Consider the following 20760-nt stretch of genomic DNA (forward strand, 5'->3'; position numbering starts at 1 on the left):
AAACAGCCCATATAACACCCCCATGTACGGGGCCGCCTGTGGTCCTGTCAAGGGCCAGCAGCTGGGGGACAGAGGAGAAGGCAGAGGGGGGCGTCTGACCCAGGGTCCAGGTTCTGAGTACTTTTGCAGACAGGTTGGCTCCAGTAGCAATGAGTCATGGCCGTCTGTCTATGTTGCCTGCAAGCTGGCCAAAAGGGTCTTATATTTTATCATGATGCTAACCACTGCTTCATTCACTTACAGAGTACTGCCATTTAGCCTATCCAAATCTATGAGAGTCCTCGCACGGCCACTGTGTAGGGAATGGGGTGTACTGGATATATAAACACAGCAGACTGGAGTCAAATGCACAGAAATCAATCTCCTTTTGACACGCTCCCTTTAAATGTGCTCAGATTTAAAGAATACTCTGGGTCAAATGAACATTCATCAAACGGAGAGCATCCCTCAAAGGAAAAAAAAAGGTCAAACAAGATATGTCACAGTTGAGATTTGTAATGACAGAAAATTTTAACTTAAGATGATGATTTTATAATTGGCAAAAATAATTGCCATGGTTGCCAACACATTTGTATTTACTTAAAATATTTAATGCAAAAAACAAAGGACTTGTTTGATATACCGGTACACATATTAATCCATTAGATTTAGAGTAGCCAAAGAAAGAAAGATGAAATATATATATTATTAAGATTACACTATTAAATATTATCCAATGGTAATATAAGGTGCGATTCATTGGGATTCTTTATTTATTCTGATTGACAGCACTGATATATAATGTGTGTGTGTGTTTATGTGTGTGTGTGTGTGTGTGTGTGTGTGGTGATAAACCTGCACTGTATGATATTCATTCTACTCTCATATTTACATCTATATTGTACAAGTCACTTCATTCAGAAACACTTCAGCATGGCACTTATCAATAAAAAATCACTTCACAAACAACAAACCCTCCCTTACCACTGAAGCATGTATGAAAGTATGATATCCTCAGGATCGGACAAACTGAAGAGTTGTGAATGATACATGAAATTAAATTGAACCACGACAAAGTCATGACTAGAGAGCACCCCAGGGTTTGAGTTCTGAGGAAGTATGTCTTGAATTCACGGGGAGGTTGGACCACGAGGCTTTAGTTGACCGAACACACATTTACTATTAACTTAAAGTGAAATTCCCTGTCAAAATTGACAAAATGTGTGTCTCCATTCTGCAACCAGATACTAGGCAGATGGACATCCTCCAGAGGAGGGAGATTTTACAGATGAGGCTGCGAGCCCTGAACTCTTTCATTGTCTCTTTCCACCGTCTGCACTTGCACAGACCTTCTGCAATTGTTCTGGGAGAAAAAAAGTGAAAGCCGGATCAGATCGCCTTACTTTGTCAGGAAAAAGGGTGAAAAAACACGCAACCAAAGACCCTTCGGAACTCGGTGTGAAACAGAAACGGACGAAGGTAGTGAGAGCTGATGAGAAAGGGTGAACAAAGATGTCATGTTGAGCAGTATAACCTCAGGCGAGGTAACAAATAGAGCTCTCAATTGTGTCTCACCACAGACCTTCCCTGCTAACGTCTGGTTGCTATTATCATAATCTATAGCAACATCCACCTTAAGCTTAACGCTGAAGACCTTGAGCTGATGTAATTTCAGTGTAGCACAGAATTAGGGTCAATGATATGATGCTCATTTTTTTTGTCTGATCTATTTAAGTCCAAGTCAAACATCCAATAACTTGAATACACCTCTTCTATAGACCTCATGCCCCAGAGAAACAAGCGCACTGCCATTTGTAGAATTTTTTGTTTGAACTTCCATTTTTGTGGTAGCTCTGTATATATTTCAATGGCATCATATCAGATAATTAAATACGATTTATTACTTTAAATTTTAAGGTAAGTCTGTAAAACCTAAAATGTTGCTATCGTATTTTATACGGTAAATTTCTGGCAACCACAGCTGGTAAATAACAGATATACAGTTTTGTACAGATATACAGATAAACGGTGAAACTAATATATTATATAGATAACATAAAATGTTACTTTTTTATTTGATAGTTACACCACATGACATTAAATTGCAACTTTTTGAAAATGGTATAAAGTGAAAAAAAATAATACAAAGAGAACTAGCACATGTCATTTAAACTAAAATTTAAAAATATTTTTTTGTTTTCTTTATCATGGACATTCTTACACATCACTGACCCATTATTCTGTGAGGAAAAAAAACATAAAATTACCATTATATTACAAACAAAAGAATAGAAATTGTTCACACTATAGCAATTAGAAGTCAGGAAATAAAAACAATGAAACAGCCTCGGTTAAACACGCAGATAGACACAATCATGTCCACACACAGCTGACTGTCAGGTTAAACCTGCTATGTCAAGAAACTAGTTTAAAAAACTGTGAGAAATGAGAAAAAATATGAAGTAGATGAAGTAGATTCACATAGAATTTCATTGTGTTATTTGTGCAAATATTATTAAAGTAGCGATCTGCCTGGTATTGATAATGATTTCAATTACACAAACAGTTGTTATTGTCTGTGTAAGACTAAAAGTCATATTGTTTCCTTGTGTGCTGGCTGATCGTTGGGGAATTTTTGGTAAATTGAGAGCTCACAGACACAAACAGGACCTTATTGGGTGGATCAGGTATGTATGGGAAAACGATACAAAGCGACTCACTTGCCCTCTAGATAAGGAGGTACAAGTTTCCAGTTTGCGCTAGCGGCGTATCCTGTTACTAATACTGCATTGGTTTTGTTCCTCTGCAGGGATGTCACATCCCTGAGGGAAACATCAACTTCCACATCTCGCTTCTCTCTCTCTCTCACTCACTCCACACAAACACTCACACACATGGAAATATCAACCAATACCTCTCACACTCTTTCTTCACATCCCTTGATCCATCACACAGACACTAAAACACGTCAATAGTAAAGAATTCATCATAAATACCAAATTGAATCAAGATATAAATGATTAAGTTAGTTGTTTTTTTAAATAAAGACACAAACCGAAAAGTTCAGTTAGGTATACTATAGGTCTAGGACCTACATTATTTGCCCTAACTCGTTCTCACGAGAACTGTCAATATGACTGTCTGACACAACTGAGGTGTAGGCCTCAAGTTTCGTCTTGTGTTTTATTAAAATTTATAACAATTAATATCTTAAAATGATACGTTCGTGTTCTTTTCCTGGGCACACTGGGAGGAACTGCTGCACACTCGCATGAATGTACAGGAGTGCAACGGCCGAGGTTAAGATTTTTATAAATTAAATTACATTTTCGGTTTGTTTCTCGCCAAGCCCTACCGTTTGCCTTCAGAACACTTGGAATATACAATTATTATATGACATGTTAGGATACTCTTTTTAAAAAACTTTATGAAAGTCACTATTCTCTTCCATTAAATGGACAAGCAAGAGCAGGACAGTAATAAAGCTTTAGGTGATGAAATTACTATTGAACTTTCATTTTTGTGAGAACTATAGGCTATTATTTTTTAAATAATTTTTTTAAGTCATTTTCATATGTATTTTGCTGGTTTTCCAATCAATAATGCACCCTTTGTTTTAATTTATTTGTGTAATTTTAAAATAAAATCTTTAGCAGAATGTCAAAATTATAGCACTTTTTCCATGTAATGAAAGTGAAAAAGGAACACCAATTTTAAAATTATTAGAGATTTTCAAGCAAGAATTTCAAAGAAATTGTATTCTGTTCCTCACACAGCTATTATATAGATTTAGTGCACTTGGAATATAATTCATAATTTGTATGGACTACATTGATGATACTTTTTTGACATTTTCAGAGCTTGATCACAATTCACTTTCATTGAAAGTGAGCAGCGTGAACATTCTTTTTTTTGAAAGTGAAGCATCCTTTAAAACTGACTCAAGCCTGATTTTGATTTTATGACCTTATAGACAGAGGAAAGAGTAAATCATTAAAGCTATTTTTGTTTTAGGATCCTGCTGTCTTGACCAGTATTCTCATGTGGAAGGGAAGCTTATGTGACTGAGGTTACATGGGTCGTGACACACAGTTGCAGGTGCATCTTAGCCCTCTGTGGTCAAAGGTCAAAGGTCAGAGAAACCAAAACCAGTTACACCAATTACTCTGTAAACCCATCAAATAGTCTTGCAAGTCTTGCTCTATGCCACTTAGGAATCTATGTAATTTAAGAATTAGTACATAATAGTTCCACTTTGGTCTTTTTGTGTTCAGTGACACTTTAAAGAGACAATGGTATTACGCTATAGCATTAAAGAACCCCATTAACACCCCATTAACATGGGATATCCTGTGGCGGTTTAGCACAATTGTCAACAACTGAAATCACATAGCAGATTTGCTTGGATTAGAACCGGGAATTCAAAGATTTCAGCAAAATGTTATATTAAACTTGTTTATGAATAAATGAATCACCTTAAACTGCATCATTTCAACAAGTCTTTCTGTTTATCAGAATTACACCGAAATTCCGACTGGAATGTTTATAGTTAATCACAGAATAAGGTTGTTATTCTTGAGCCAAATTTAAATCACATTAAGTCTTTACATAACAAGTAAAAATATAATCAAGTTCATTCTAAATTCAAGCATATTTTTTTGTAACATGTTCCTAAATAAGTTGCCAACATAGTCATTCCAACCACCTAAAAATACAAAGTCCTAATGATGTAATGCCATAGCTGAGTAATATTTTTGGCACAAGAGCAGAGTTCAAAAGCTTAAGCCTTTCGCTAACGTCCTCCAAGATAAATCTGTCAGCAGTGCAAAGCGAGCATGACTGTGTGCGAAAGGTCTACTGAAAGCCGTTTCCCTTTGAACAATAAGTAACTGTGTAGAGAGTCCCGTCTCTGGTACATCTAGCGGGTCCCTCCTTTCTCACCTACATCTGTAGATGCGTTTGACAATCCGCCAGTCTCTCATCACGCCCCTCCATCCTCCCTTTTTCTAGTTCTTCCAAAGACTCAGCCCATCACTTTTACATCTCTATTCTCCCTCACTGACCTGCCCTGCAGAACACTAGAGGATCCATTAAAGTGCATTTTTCACATTCCCGTGCTGTCATCCTCACCCTGCCTTGTCTTTCAGAGGAAGTTCTGGCCTATCAGCCTCTCACCCTCCCATGAGAAGCTGTCAGTGAGAGTCTTCAGACTGGTTTCACAGTAGGTGCTGTTCTCACCTGAACAGGTAGTCATTAACTTCTCGCCATCACTCCAACACACGACAGAGCTCCGGCCTGTCAGCACCCTTAATACGAACGGGAGCCTAAAAGCTCTCTTAGCCTCTTTAAACTCTGAGATCCTCAAGTGCTTCTAATCCCGAGTGAAACTTTTGTAGACATATGGCAAGGTAATTAGATAAGCCTATCGTGTGTGTTTTTTTCTACTCTCGAAACATTATGTTGCCATTGTGCATGTTCAACGAAAACATTTAATATGCCAATCATTTGTGCTAAACATATTTGAAAACTCAGATACAAGCCAAACAAAGACATTATTATTCATCTCGTGTAGACATTGTCTCTTGCTATGAAACAGACACCGGGTTTGAATAATTTGACTGGGAAACCTGAGAACCGCATGTATACACTCATATACAGTACCTTCATTGTACAAATATGTTTCCAGACATACATACACTCTTTAAATGATTTGGCTTGACAAAAAGGAAACACTCTGTCTCGTTTCCTTGTTCCTAATCGGTGACAGTTAGGTCTAACAGGTCTTGCCGGCTTTGCTGGGTCTGTCTTATTAAAAATTGGTTGCCTTTTGTTCATCTTTACTCAAAACGATCCACCTTCAGGCTCTCCTCTCACCTGCATTCAGTCGGTCACTGGTCTAGTGTGTGTGTGTGTGTGTGTGTGTGTGTGTGTGTGTGTGTGTGTGTGTGACTGTGAATACGGATGCAGTCATGGTAGATGTTACACTCAGACTAATGTCAGCAAGAGTTCATCCAAGTCGATGAGAAAAGCTGCCAGAAGAGTCAAGTCTGAACACACTCTGATGCAGGAAGCATCACACCCCTCTCATGCCGCTCAGACAGTCTTTCAGGTGCCCAACAGGACATCTCCCAAACACATGTTAGCGCTGCTGACCTCCAGCAACTTATTTTCTCAAAGGCCTCTAGTTCAATGAAGAACAAGTGACCTTTGAATGACACGTCTCACTTTAGCACATACAGTGTGTTGTTGAACTCCCTAGAGACTGATTTCTTCATCTCCCTCTACTGGTGACAAAGCAAAGCACTGACACTATCATCTCCAATAAATTGTTCTATTTGTACAGTCACTGAAAGCACATACATTTTGTTTTTGCTCAATATCCTCTGCACTGCAGAAATATCAAATGTAAGATTCAAACCGACAAAAAAAATCTAACACATCAACTCCTGGCCAACCCAAACATCTTCATACAGGTGAAAATGAATAGATTAGCATTGTAAAGCATGTAGTAAAGGCATTTCTGTAGCTCAAACAGTAGAGCATTACACTAGAAACTGCACGGTAGGTTTAATTCATAGGGGAAAATTTGCTGAATTCTGTGGAATTAAAATGTTACAAATGTTTTTAAAAGAAGTCTCTTATGCTCACCAAAGCTGCTTTTGTTTGTTACAAAATAGCCTACATTAAAAAAAATTGTAATAGAAATAGCCTAGTAGAAATATTATTACAATTTTAAAGAACGGTTTTCTATTTTAATATTTTTATTCACATGATGGCAAATCTGAATTTTCAGCATCACTACTCTAGTCTACACTAGTCTTCAATATCACATGATCATTTAGAAATCATTTTAATATGCTGATTTGGTAATCAAGAAACATTATTATAAATTTTGAAAACAGTCGTGCTGCTTATTAATATGATGCAACTACCCAGACATCAACTGTCGGCCCAGATCCAGCCCACATCTGGGCCGTGTGCAATCCACGTGTACCACTTTGTTGCTGTCTGGATATGATGCATTTTTTCCAGGATTCTTTAATTAATAGTTCAAAAGAACAGCATTTATTTAAAATAGAACCTCTTTCTTTGTAACATTATACATGTATTTACTATCAATTTTGATCAATTAAATGTATATTAAGAAAAATTCTTACTGACCACAAACTTTTGAACAGTAAAATTAACTAAAATGTGTCAACATTTTTAAATTGTAAAAATGTAAATCCATTCTACCAAATTCAACAGAAAATGTGATAAAAATCCACAGATCGCACATCTGGGCCTGCTGAAGCACACTTTTCAGGGAAAAATATTAGTCAGAGATATTATTGACATTACCACACAATGAAACATACTGAAAACAGCTATGATTTAAGTGTTCATTTAAAGACATAGGCCAACTGTATGAAGTGAAGAAGATAGTGACTTAAAATCACTCAATTTACTTTACATGATTTAAAAAAAATGTCTTGCCGTGTTCAACATGTTTGACGAGAAAGAAAATTACAGTTTGAGAGAAAGGGAAGCCAAAATATTCAAAAAGCGCACGTTTAGCAAACTCTCATCCTCTCCGTTCTTCCTCTCCAACAATGGAAGTCTAACGAGTGGGAGGAATAGAGAAGGAAGAGATTTGCTAGTAAAAATAAACGGGTGAAATAAACTCTAGCTATATTGGTGTAGGGTTGCAGCGCTGAGAAACGGGAAGCTGCCTCGCAGAGGCTGTGGACGCTAAAGTGATGAGGATAATCACGTTTCTTCTGAAATCAATCCAAATAAAGACTGCAAACAGCAGCCAGAAAATGATCACAAAGGGTTTAGCTTAGTGGAGCATGTGTATAAAGCATCATTATGTGCTTTTTTATGCAAAAAACCCCCCATAAAATCAAGATTGCCTGAATATATGCAAGAGTTTGTGATCTCATTGTCTCTCAATTAAAATGTAATAAAGATAACAATTAAATAAAACAGAATTACTGACATTGAGAGTCAATTACATAAATATTAAAGGCTCAAGTAATTTCAGCTTAAAAAAAACGTAGTTACAGTATATTGTCAGTGTAAGTTACATTTTTATAGAACAGTTATACTAAACTGTCTCTAAAAAAAATTAATTACCATAATTTATTCACCCTCATGTCATTTCAAACCTGCATGACTTTCTTCTTCAGAGCACAAAAGAAGATATTAATAAGAAAAAAAACCCTGTTTTTATCCATACAATGAAAGCAAATGGGGTCCATAACAACACTGGACCCCATGGACTTTCATTGCATGGATAAAAAAAAAAAAACAATGTACGGAGACATTTTATTCTAAATATCTTTTGTGTTCCACAGAAAAAGTCAAGTCGTACACATTTGGAATGACGTGGCTGCATTTTCATTTTTGGGTGAACTCTTCTCTTTAAACCTGTGCCAAATAATATCTTTAACTATAAATACATGCGTCTGAGTAGAGCTAATCCGTGCATTGATGTTTTGGCAAGACGGTGTTCATGCGAAATGAAGCATGTGGGGATGTGGGACCAGAGGAAGTATCATGTATCTGTGTGTGCGTGAAGGTGAGGCAACACACCCCTCCTCACACCTGAATAAGCCCGAACGCCGCTCCATCCCCAGGTGAGCTCCTCAGCAAGGCGCCTCTGGTTTCACTTCTCTTTCTTTCTCCCTCACTCACGCCAAATCTCAAGACCCACTCGCTCACCTGCCTGACTCATTGTGTGTGAATGTGTGTATGACAATAGCAGGCCTGGCTGCATCTCTCCTCAGCCACAAAGATTTACACTCCCTCTTTTGAGCCTGGGAAAGGAAGTACACCTGTAATTCTACCCGAACTCTCAAGGTTACACGTTCAGTTAAACCACTTCATTTCTGCTCTGGATCCGTTCCTCTGCCCTGAGCCTAAACCAGGATCACTACAAACTGTACTCCAACTCATGGTACACAGCGTACATGTTAAATAACAGCGTTTTAGACTAAAATACCCAAATAAAACCACTCAGTAAACAGCACAAAGCCATACAACAGCTTTTTACACTAAATGTCTGATAAACACACAGCACACAACGCAATGTCATACCAGGCATACTTACATATGACAGCATGTTTGACATATCTCATAAAGAATTTTCTTTTTCTTTTTTACACAAAAAACTAAAGGTTCTTTGTGATACACCATTTCATTAAGTATAAATTAATCTTCAGTGTTTTATGGTTTTATTTGTTTTTTGTTTTGGGGTACAGCCAACAGTGATACTGAGATGTTGTTTTGTCCACCTCAGGAGGTCAAGCTAAAATAAGCCATTTTAGTTTATTTTAGGATATATTTACAACCCTGTTACCAAAATATAGCAACATGTCTAGATTAAAACAGTGTGTGATCTAATTATTTCTCACAATAAACATTAAATTAACATGAAAATTTAATAAAACATATTAATGATTTTTGTTTATTATTTAGCCTAATTATTTAAAACACTGTATTATGAATGCCATCCAGTAGTTAGTTATGTCACTTTGTAAAAAAAAAAAAAAATCATCATCATCACCACATCACTGACATCAATGATTTCACAAATTTACGTTTTTGTAGTTTGCAGAGATAATAATGGTATAATTATTTTTTTTTAACTTGCACTTTGAAACCCGATTTCAAAGTTTGCGTTTTCGAGACCCCAAAACGCTGTTGTCGTCTAAATTAATGTAATTCAATTGTCATTTTCCATACGACCGTCAGTTTGCAACAGAACAATCCTCAACTTCCAACTTGTTTCCTTTAACATCATGTTTACGTATTACGCGGTGTGACCAGTCACTAGAAAATTTTGAGTTGGAGAGGTTCAAATTTTTTATTTACAGTGTAGCTCAAAATGGCTTTTTAAAAACTGCATTTGCTATTCTATATTAGTATTGCATTTTTTGCTATTCACATGCTAAATATGACCAGATTCCAATCGGATAGCCTATGCATAAAAATCAGATTTGGACTGACAGAAGAAAAGTAATTTTTATGTTTCATATACTCTGGGTAAACTGCCAAATAGTTGTAGTTTATCCTGAGTATATGAAACTGTATTCATGAATATATAAAAAAATATTCATGAGATACAAATCCATTAGAATACTAGACTACATTTTCACACTCCTACGCATAGTACGCAATGTTCTGTTTCTCACCTGTTCTATGTGGTTCTCTGTCATCTATACTCAAATATATGTCAACTATACTACGCTGTGGCACTGTAAGTATCCGCACAATCCCACAATCTAGCATTTCCTTTTATATGAAAAGTAAAAAGATATAAAGAAAACATGATGTAAAGGGAAGAGCGTGTGGGAGCAAAGGAAACTTTTAGAGGGTGTAAATTGAAACTGCCATTTGGAGGCATTCATTTCCTGGAGTATTTGAGTAAATATTATGGAGATATTTCTCAGTGTTGGACAGTCAATTCATCATGGCTCAAAAAAGTTCAACTATTAGCTCACTTGATTCACTTTGTCATACTTAGTCATTTTGAGTTTTAAGGCGGACAGCTCTCCTCCTTGCCAGCCAGTTCTGCTGCACAAAAGAAAAAAACATTAACACCCTCAAATTCTCTCCATCACGGGCGGTTGCATGCCAGAGGCAAAGAGAAATAAATTAACGGCAAGATGAAAACAGCTAGCATGACAGACACGGCTAACTTAAGCAGTCAAATCTCTAGCACACATTACACAGGTGCAGAGAATATTAGCATTGGCTACACACTGAACCTGCAGAGAGCCTGTGGAACAAGGCCCGAGAACAGTAGGGTCTTGACGGAGCTCTGGAATTACTAACATTGGTGGCTCAGTCAAGTGATTTTGTAGATGTAGTATTAAGTTCCGAATATTATCTATTAAGTTCGATAAATCTGGAAATGAAAATCACATTCTCATAACACTCCAGTGGAAACGGATTCTTTAAGTGTAATTCCAACAGCTAGATGTTCCATTTATAAAGTCTCTCATGGGAGTCTACATGAAGCGATTCATTGACTGCACAGCACATTACTCACTAACCATCCATTGCACAGAAATAATATATGTTTCATCTCTCCTAGCATAGTTTGGTGGGAAAAAAAATCATAAAGACAAGTTACTAACAGCGCAAAATCTATTAAAGCCAATGACATGTACTATTCTATTAAAATAGCATTAAAGCCAATGGTAATTTAATTGCTAATAAATTATTGTTTTTTAATTTCATTCTTTATATACTTCCAATTTAAGGAAGTCGATTAAAATGAACTGTGATTTAAAGAAATTTCATGTAACTGCAATGTGTTTTTAAATTAGAAAGAAGAAAAAAAAAAAAAATCAGACAAGGCTTTGTCAAGCCATCATTTAAACCTTTAGGAAGTTTAAAAAGTCTTGAAGTTTGAAGGTTTATAGAAATGTCTCTCCTATAGAATTCTGTTTTACTTCATTTTTTTCTTGATTTATGAAAATTGTAATTCAGTTAATTCAACTTTCTGTGGGTCATGGCCAATTCCATTTAAGTTCAAACTCACAAAAAAATAAATATATATATATATACATGTCTGACCATATGTGTAAACACTGAACCACTTGTAGGCCGAAGAACGTTTCAGTAATAGACTTCATGGATCTCTTTCTAGCTGCGGGTAACACTACACTATTACTTTTCAGCTACAGCCCAAATCTGTAACAGGTGATAGATGAACTGCAGAATTCTTTTTGTCCTTCACATTTAAGTGCTTGTCAGATGGGATACGAGGCACAGAGCCCCATCCACACGAGGAACAGAAATGCCTCAGAGTCCATCTCAGACAAGTTTTTATGGAGCTCCGAGCCCGAGCGGGGCGAGGGAGATAATTGGCCGATGGATATTTCAGACGCTCAGCTCTCGAAGTTCCAGCTTTCCAGGTCTCGGCCAACCGGAAGCGAGGGCTTCTGGGATAGATTTATACGGGTTCTGGCCTAAATTGCACATGTCAGGGTCGACTCTCTCTAATATTAATATTAATTCCTTTTGGAATGGAAGCTGATTCTGGCAAGACTAGCACGTCTGGAGTTCTAAGTAGTTTTCCATGAGTCTAATGTAGAACTGAGGCTTTGGAGATATGATGACAAAAACCGCCCCTCTCTCTTTCCCTCATTCTTTTTTTTTTGTGTCTTTTTCCTTTCTCACTCTCAGTCTTTTCACTCCACCTCACATGCTTTTTATAAATGCCACAATTTCCTCGGTTTCTTCACAAGGGTCCACAAAACATTAATCTGGACTATTAGAAATAAGACTCAAATCTGAAGCTCTCGCTTGTTATTTTAGGAAAAATATACCTTTCAGAAGGAAGAAAAATAGCAATGGCCAGAAAACAGTGATCTGAAAAACAACGGTGTATTCTAAGATGTCTAAATGCGAGTAAGTCCTCAACATAACTAAAAATCCTAGGTTACACGTACAGAGTTACCATGCGGAATTTCCCTCATCACACAAATCTTGACATACTCCGGTATGTGGCGCTTTTTGTGTTGTTCAAGTCTGCAAAATTCCTCAGAGGTCCTCCAATTCCTATCATCACTATAGGCTCAACTCTTCTGATAGATCCTTCACTTCTTGGTCAGTTTTGACATTCCTTTTCATATAATTTTAGTTAAAAATATGAGATCAGTTGACTAAAAATATAACGTAATTCTAGCTTAAGCTACGGGCCTGCTTCTGATCTGTCCCCAAGCAGCCCGATCGCTCATAAACACAAGCGCTTTAAGTTCGTTTAGTGTACCGGCAGCCAAAGACATCATTATACCTGATCCCACGTGTGCCAAAAAGTGCTATTCATGCTTAAGGAAGGAGGCCTGTACTATCGCAAGAAGCAGGACCGCACACTTACTTACCACACAGTGCGCAGATTTCACCAGGTCCCTTATAGGACAATTAACAGTATCAGCAAAGCACAGTGGCCGCTGCCAAAATTCAGTCCTTGTTTGCATTGGAAGCTATGAAATATGCTCATTTCGTACTCTTGTTCTAAAGTGTGTAGACCACAGAACTCATGGGGGTTACTTGTGTTTTGCATGCTCTAAATTATTTGCATGCTCTAAATTATTTTCAGCGCATTGAGAGCAAAACAGTTGCCTTTGATCCATTATGTCTTGTCATCGCATATACATTTGGAGCAGATAGAGGGACTTTTTAGTCATATATTAACAGCACTATTGATCTCAATTTTGAAACCAATTCCATGCACAATAGCTGTGTGTGACAAAATCCAAACACATTGCTTCCAAACAGGTGATGCAAACAAGTTCTAAGTCTGACCTGAGCCAACTTTATGAGTCTGTTGCTTTAAAGGAATGCAAACAGCCTTGCTCTTTTAACAGAACAGTCAAATCCACTTTGGACTCGCATAGATCTTCATTAGGCTTCATTAAACTCTCCTGTTCTGGGGAAAAAGGCTTCTGCACACACATTCTTGTGTTGTCCCTTTTGCTTCCTTCGCAGGCAGGATGTGAGTTCAGCTGGGAGCTGATCCTTTGCAGAAACAATGGCTGAGATGCACGTCAGACTAGGCCAGCTGTGTCTCTAGCAAAGTACCAGGGGAAATGCAGGAAATTATGGGCTCCTGAATAGAGCTGTGATATACAGAACTACTGTGCTCTACACTGAACATAGAGAGGAAATACACACCATAAAGATTCTACTCATGTGAGGTATGATCAGAGATCAATATCTCACATTACAGTTTATACTTTGTGTGGGCGTACTTCACTTTGCTAAGAGCAAGCACTGAAATTAAATTTAATGAAACGATAGCTTTATGGGGTACGCCTTGTTTGTTCTTTGTATTTAAGAAGATTAGCTTAAATAGAGCATATTTGAAGAACATGGCCCTTACATCTGTCATATACTCCAAGAAAAATAAATTCCCTGGTATTCTTTGCCATTACTTTTACAGGAATCAAGAGGACAAACAAAAACATCTGAAAATAGTCATGAGGTAAACAAATTACCCAACATTAAATATTGTATGCAGCAATATTTGTTTTTATCTCGAATGTCCTGCACGTTGAAAGCTTGAGAAACCTGTTCTCTCCAAGACTGCAAGTTTTCCATGGGAAAACGAATTAAGTAATTTAAAAGAAAATGGCAAAAGGAAATGGGAAACAAAAATAGTAAAATTACATTAAAAAAATTATAGATATGTGTCTCTTGTGCCATTTGCAAATGTATGAAGCTTTTTTTGATCATTAGTTTATGCATGTGAATCATATTTTGTCCACACACAGCTCTTCGGAGAGTGACAACAGCATTCTACAACCAAAATCACACCCGTAAATTACAGAATTTTCACGGCTCATTCTCTGTGAAAACATAGGCTACTGTGTGAAAATAAAAGTAGATAATTTTTTGTCTGTCACGTCATATAGCCTAGTCTCTGCTGCACACACGCTTGTCTTGTGTCGTGTGTGTTTCAGTAACTTAAGGTAAGGCCCGTTCTTGAACTATCTATAAAGATAAACAGTTCTAAAAAGCGTTCCACATCCACACCGAAGAAAAAAAACACTTTCGTTGGAATCCCTTTCAGAATGTTTTTGTTTTTTCCCAGCTGATAAACGATAAAAAAAAATAAAAAAAACATTTGACAGCCAATTAGAATCCATCATGCTTTAACGAGCTCCAGCATTTAAAACAGACAATGGCACCCCGAATCATCTTCGCTTGAATCAAATACTGCACTCTTTGTGATTCACACAGGTGTGAAAGCTGTTGTATCGCTGCGTCAACGTTCCATTGTTATGGACGCCATCTTTGATATTCACTTGAGGGGCGTTTTTAGCGGTTTTTAGACGTTTTCGTGGATCTGTGAACGGGATAATTTTGACAACGAAAAATGCAAAGAATATTTTTTGTTTTTAGTACATTGTTGTTGTGAAAACTCTAAAGTCACTCTCACTAGGTTTGAAGTAGAGGTCTAACGTTATACGGGTCCAATATTTCAAAAGCTGGGCCCGCCCTGGACCCGTGCAGATCCGAGAAATGCCATAAGTTAAATGTACTACTAAAAAGACAGACCCAACTGTCACATATTACACACTAAATTGCTATTAACAAGTCAATAAACCAGTAACGAAAAATAAATATTTTTGTCTTACCTAATTTTAGTAGCCTCGTCTCCCTTCCTTGTAACGTTAACGTTACCTGACTGATTGTGATGCATTACAATCCTCCGACAAGAAACTTCTATCCATGTTATTCCTCTCGTTATTCCAAGCTTAATCCACTCATTATTTCAGCTTCAAAAGTCCACTTGATGTCACGATGACGGATAACAAATGCGACTTTGCAGATTTGCATTTCGACTCCACTCGAGTTAACTCGCATAATAACTTTGACTGTTTGCCCTTTTGAACTATAATAACGATTGCTCGTCCAGTGACATGGCCCGCTTACATTAGCCGCATTATTGCTATCATCTCTGTGATCTATGCGCCGCGTCTGACCACCAAAACTTTGAGTAAACAAGACGGTTCATTCATATTATTTTCAAAATGAGAGAAAGTGTAAAACGCGGCTTGGTAGAATCACAAGGTAGAATAAGTCCCGCCTTTTTAAGAGACAATCAGCTCTGGTTTCCATAGAAACATGACTGCCGGTGAGACTGCACATTCGCGTTAGCTGCCTGGAGCAACCTGAAGAACATTTTAGCGCAATTTGTGTGTTTTTAACCTTATTTCCCGGCTCACACTTTTTAAAATCCTATTTGACAAGTTGCATGTTACAAAACACCCTCAAGTAGTGCTGACTGACTCTGGTCACGGCCGGGTGTTCTCCGAGTCCGATCGACTCGGGTATGAGCGCGAGGCACAACGTAACGCGGGGCTAGTTGTACAAACTTTAAAATACTTCCACACATGGATGCGCGCATGACGAAACTTGGTGTATTTACTAGTTGCCATATCAACACCATATAGAGAAAAAATTGCGCCAAAATTCAGAAATCTTTGTAAGATATATCACTGAACATGTAACCATAGCAAAAGTAAATTTCTTAAGTTAATTTTTCATCTCTATTTTTTGTAATACAATTAGACAAATCTGTCTAATATTTATAAAATATCTAATAAATATTTTTAGACAAATTATTGCAAATCAGACACTTATGTTACATTGCGTTACAATGAGCCCCTATTAGAAATATGCTATTATATTCTATAATTTTATGAATTCAATTGAGAAAACATGAGAAACATGTAAATAAAGACTGAGAGTCAATGTTCAGAAATTATTAATCATTATTTTGTTTTGAACTATGCTGTATAGCTAGCTGTGTTTTCCGGTTTGTTTGTTGTCAAACTCAAAAATTAGTTTATTTTTAATTATTAAAAAATGCCATTATTTTATATGAAAAAGTTAACTCAATTTTATTGAGAAAATATTGTGGATTGACTTGTATATATTTTTTATTAGATCAGATAGCATTTTAAGCTGTCATATGGTTATGTTACAATGTGCCCCTCATGTTACAATGTACCCCACCTAAATGTTGTCACATTTGACTTCCATTCTTTCGGGGTAAATCAAGAAAAAAGTATACACTGTATTAATAAAATAAAACCACATAATTGTACAACACATGTGGGAAATTAATGTGGGGGAAAAAAACCTAATTTACACAAACTGAGAAAGCCAAAAAGTGTTACGTTCTGCCCCGCTCTCCCCTACTCACAATCTTAAACAGACCCGGGACACGACATGAAGTAATAGATTGGCACCTGACCCGGACCCCACTGACCATTTAAAATATAGACCCGAACCCGTACGTGTCCCGGGTCGGATCCCGGGTCCTCCCCCGTAGACCTCTCTAGTTCCAGGTTATATTTAAGGCTATAGCAACAGAAATAAAGGATGAAAGTAGTGTAAAGTAATATTATTTCAGCTGCTGTGCAAACAGGACAGTTTGACAGTCACTGCTTAAAACCAGAAAAAAACAAATATTATTAACTAGTGTCAGTTCTGGCAGGTCAGTTAGTCAAGCTGCTCTCCCTGCTCTTATCCACGCTAGGCTGCATGGATACACAGGTTCTTGCCCAGAACAGAACCATACCGCCAATCCAAATTGTATGATAATTGTCAATCGTATTTGACGATAGTGGTCCTGACCGAATTGAAGATATACACAGAAAGAAAGAAAAATTTGAAACAATTTTCACTCAGAATTAGTGAGTAACACGTTGAATTAAAGGGATAGTTCACTTTAAAATTAAAATTCTGTCATCATTTACTCACCCTCAAGTTGTTTCAAACCTGTATTAATTTATTTCTTCTGCTGAACACAAAGAAAGATATTTTGAAGAATGTCAGTAACCAAACAGTAGTCTGTACCCATTGACTTCCATAGTAGGAAAAAAATACTATGGAAGTCAATGGGTACAGACTACTGTTTGGTTACTGACATTCTTCAAAATATATTTCTTTGTGTTCAGCAGAAGAAATAAATTAATACAGGTTTGAAACAACTTGAGGGTGAGTAAATGATGACAGAATTTTAATTTTAAAGTGAACTATCCCTTTAAACATTACATTTTTATGTAGAAAATTGTATTTTCTTACCCCAATAGTTTATAACTTTATTTTTTACATCGTAGCCACTGACTCAAAGTCAGAAGTCTGCAGATTTGAGTCGATGGATTTTACATAAAATCGCATATAGTGTATAATGGGCACTTACTGTAATGTTTTATCTTCAGACTATGAATCCATCCAGTCCAGCCTGGCAATTGCAAGTTATCACCAGTTACACCAAATCGGGTCCATCGGAGACGTCCAATAGATTTCTTAGGCACGCCAAAAGAACACCACAGACACAGTGTAATCACCATGGGAAAATCTCAGAGTAAATTGGGAGTTGTGAAAATTATGATACACCAGTGTTTTGCCAGATGAGAAGTTTATCTATGTATCATCTTTTTACTCTTCTAATTAATTAATTCATTCTAATTAAAATGATCATATATCTCTTTAAATTTCTTATCTTTTATAACTGTTTTTCCTTGTCTTTATTTTGTGATTATTTTAATTCCTTTCTGTAAAGCACTTTGAATTGCCAGTGTATGAAATGTGCTATATAAATAAACTTGCCTTGCCTAATTTAAACCTCCTGCTGTTGAGTCTTAATATCTTAATATTGGCCCCTGTGAAAAGGCCCCAATGAGTCACCCTACGGCTTTGCAGTTTTTTGAATGTGTCATGCTTTTAAGATGCATTACAGTGTTGTCCTTGGCCCGAGAGAAAATCAGCTATACGCGTTTAGTGTAAAACTCTGGCTCACTCAGAGCTCTGTTGAAGGCTCACAGGCCTAGAAACTTCTGGCCTCGGTCTTCAGTCCTGGAGAGCATGGGCATCATACAATACCTGGTGAGTTAGGTGGAGTTTCTAAAGTGTCATTACTTGGCCATGTTGATGGAACAAGCCAGGATATAGAAGGACATACACAGGACACAAGCAAATACAAGAATCTTTGTCAGACAGGCAATAATAGCCTGAACTCATTTAAACTCAAAATATGTCTTCTATTAAATTATTTTTAAACATTAACCTTTCACTTGAGAACTATCAACAAACCAGTACAATTATTTTTTTATTATTTAATATTTTTGTATGTTCAAGTCCAACTTCTGGAATACACTACATTAAAGTCTGGAATACACTACATCACTTAGGAAATATGATTTTATCACTTGCCAGCTGGTTAGTATTGAGACGTATTTTGTTTGCGTTTAACACACTAATGCATTCAACAACATATAAACCTTAATGTTCTTTTGAAATTTACATTTAGAATATTGCTAAGCAATGTAACCCATACAAAACATCTTTTAACTTTACAGGTTATATTATTTTAACTGTACAACTTTATTGAAAGTTGAAAGAAATGTGTTTTGTAACTATTTTTAGTCTGTTCACGTGCATACATGAGTGTGCCTGTCTAAATCACTGTTATGGAAAAGAGAAAGGATTTTAATTCAGTAGTTTTTTTAAATGATTTATTTAAGAAAATTAATAACATGCATTACTTTGCATAATGCATAAAAATTATAGTAAATAATGCATTACTTGTTAGATCAAAAAAAGTAATCTGACTACGTGATGCGTTACCCCAACACTGGCCTTAAGTCATGAAAGGTCTCGTCAAGTTTGTGTTTGTGCAAGTTTTGCACAAAATCCAATATTCATTACAGTAGGCTAAAAAATATTTCATTAAAAATCTCAGTTTAATTTAAACATTTTAACTGTTTGGTCATTGTTATTAGTAGTTTTCCTTTTGGACCATTAGTCAACAAATAACTGAACAAATGTCAAAGTCTGAAAATTTCTTTTTTTTAAAGACAACACGGATAAAAGCTATTGACCTGTACTTGAAACATGTTTGGACTTGAGTATTTTTTTTGCCAAAGGGGTCAGCATGTTGTTCATCACACCTTGAAGTGTCACATACAGCCTGAACTCTGATCCCCACAAAAATGCTATATTATGCCTGAAAGGTCCTTTCAACAAAATAAAATGAAAACAATGTAAATCATATGACTGCTGATATAGTACATATTTTTTGATGTCACTAGCTTTGAAAGGCAAGAGTCCACTGCCTAAAACTGACATCTTGCATCTATTTGACAAAGCAGAAGCACCAACAAAAAACACTTTCTTAAACCAGTTGCCCAGCTAATTGTCAAAAGGACAGAAAGCTTTCGATGACAGGCCTGTCTCCTCTTGTTCCTGAATTGCTGGCCATTGGGAAAAATAGATTATCATCAGCTGTCTTAAAGGTGTCAGGGCCAAGTAGCACTACAGTTAATAGACTACCTCCTTCCTTCCTACTTCCCTAAATGATCACACAGAGAAACAGACACCAACCCACATACACACCCACACTAAGAATTTCAAATAATGTATAATGTTCTTAGCAGATATAAATCAACAAATGAATCTAAAAGCTTCCCAAACTGTTAAGAAAACAGTATCAAATTTTACATTTAACCAAATCAAAATGGAGTTTATTATGGGTGTCAAAGAGCTATCATCCTGTCCTCAAATTGAAAATGAAACAGTAATAAAAGCTTTAAGACTTATTTGATTTAAGAACAGTGCATTATGAGGTTTTGTGGAAGTGTGACATGGGTGGGAGTGTGCAGTGTGATGTAGTGACAGCATTGGAAGAGTGCAGACGGCTCGTCTCAGGGCAGGTCTGCTTTCGAGAGCCAGTGGTATTGTTTTAACAGTAAACCTGTCATAATGTGACAAGTCAGTCTGACATTGATAAGGTATTATTACTACTCATTGTTTAGAAGTCAAATATCTTAAATGAAAGGTAATTACTCAGCAGGTTTTATGTCCTGGCAGCCACCATGTCAGGACATGTCCTCCCCTGTCATTACCAATGCTTGCAATGAAGCTCACTGGTTACAGGGGACTTATTAAACAATGTCATTTGAAAAGTACATCAAATAATCGTACAAAATATTATAGCGGTGACTTTAATAAATCAGGTCTCAACTAGGTCTTTAAGGAAATTTAAAGTGTTGATTAACAGTCATTTTTGAATAAAGTTAAATATGGATTTGTACTGTATGTGATTGTCAGTTTGTTAGGAGTGAATAAAACATTCTTTTAGGCCATTAACAAAATACATGATCTTTTTATCTTGATGATTCAACATAAATCTCCTTAAGGCCTCTCTAATAATGGTAAATGATGAAAACTATTATGGGTTACACTATTTCGATTCTACTAACTATAACT

The 20760-nt window shown here is 36.6% G+C and overlaps 1 long non-coding RNA gene across 3 annotated transcripts in view; it reads right to left on the reverse strand.

The window, feature by feature from the left end:
* Window positions 1–15483, reverse strand: part of LOC307010390 — a 48361-nt gene extending 32878 nt beyond the window's left edge. For all 3 annotated transcript variants that reach the window (XR_013800185.1, XR_013800186.1, XR_013800187.1), the window contains exon 1: window positions 15117–15483. This is a non-coding gene — a long non-coding RNA (uncharacterized lncRNA). The remainder of the gene's footprint in view (window positions 1–15116) is intronic.
* Between the last annotated feature and the right edge of the window lie 5277 nt (window positions 15484–20760).

The sequence above is a fragment of the Phoxinus phoxinus genome, assembly GCF_949152265.1.
Source record: "Phoxinus phoxinus genome assembly, chromosome: 14".
NCBI classification, from domain to species: domain Eukaryota; kingdom Metazoa; phylum Chordata; class Actinopteri; order Cypriniformes; family Leuciscidae; genus Phoxinus; species Phoxinus phoxinus.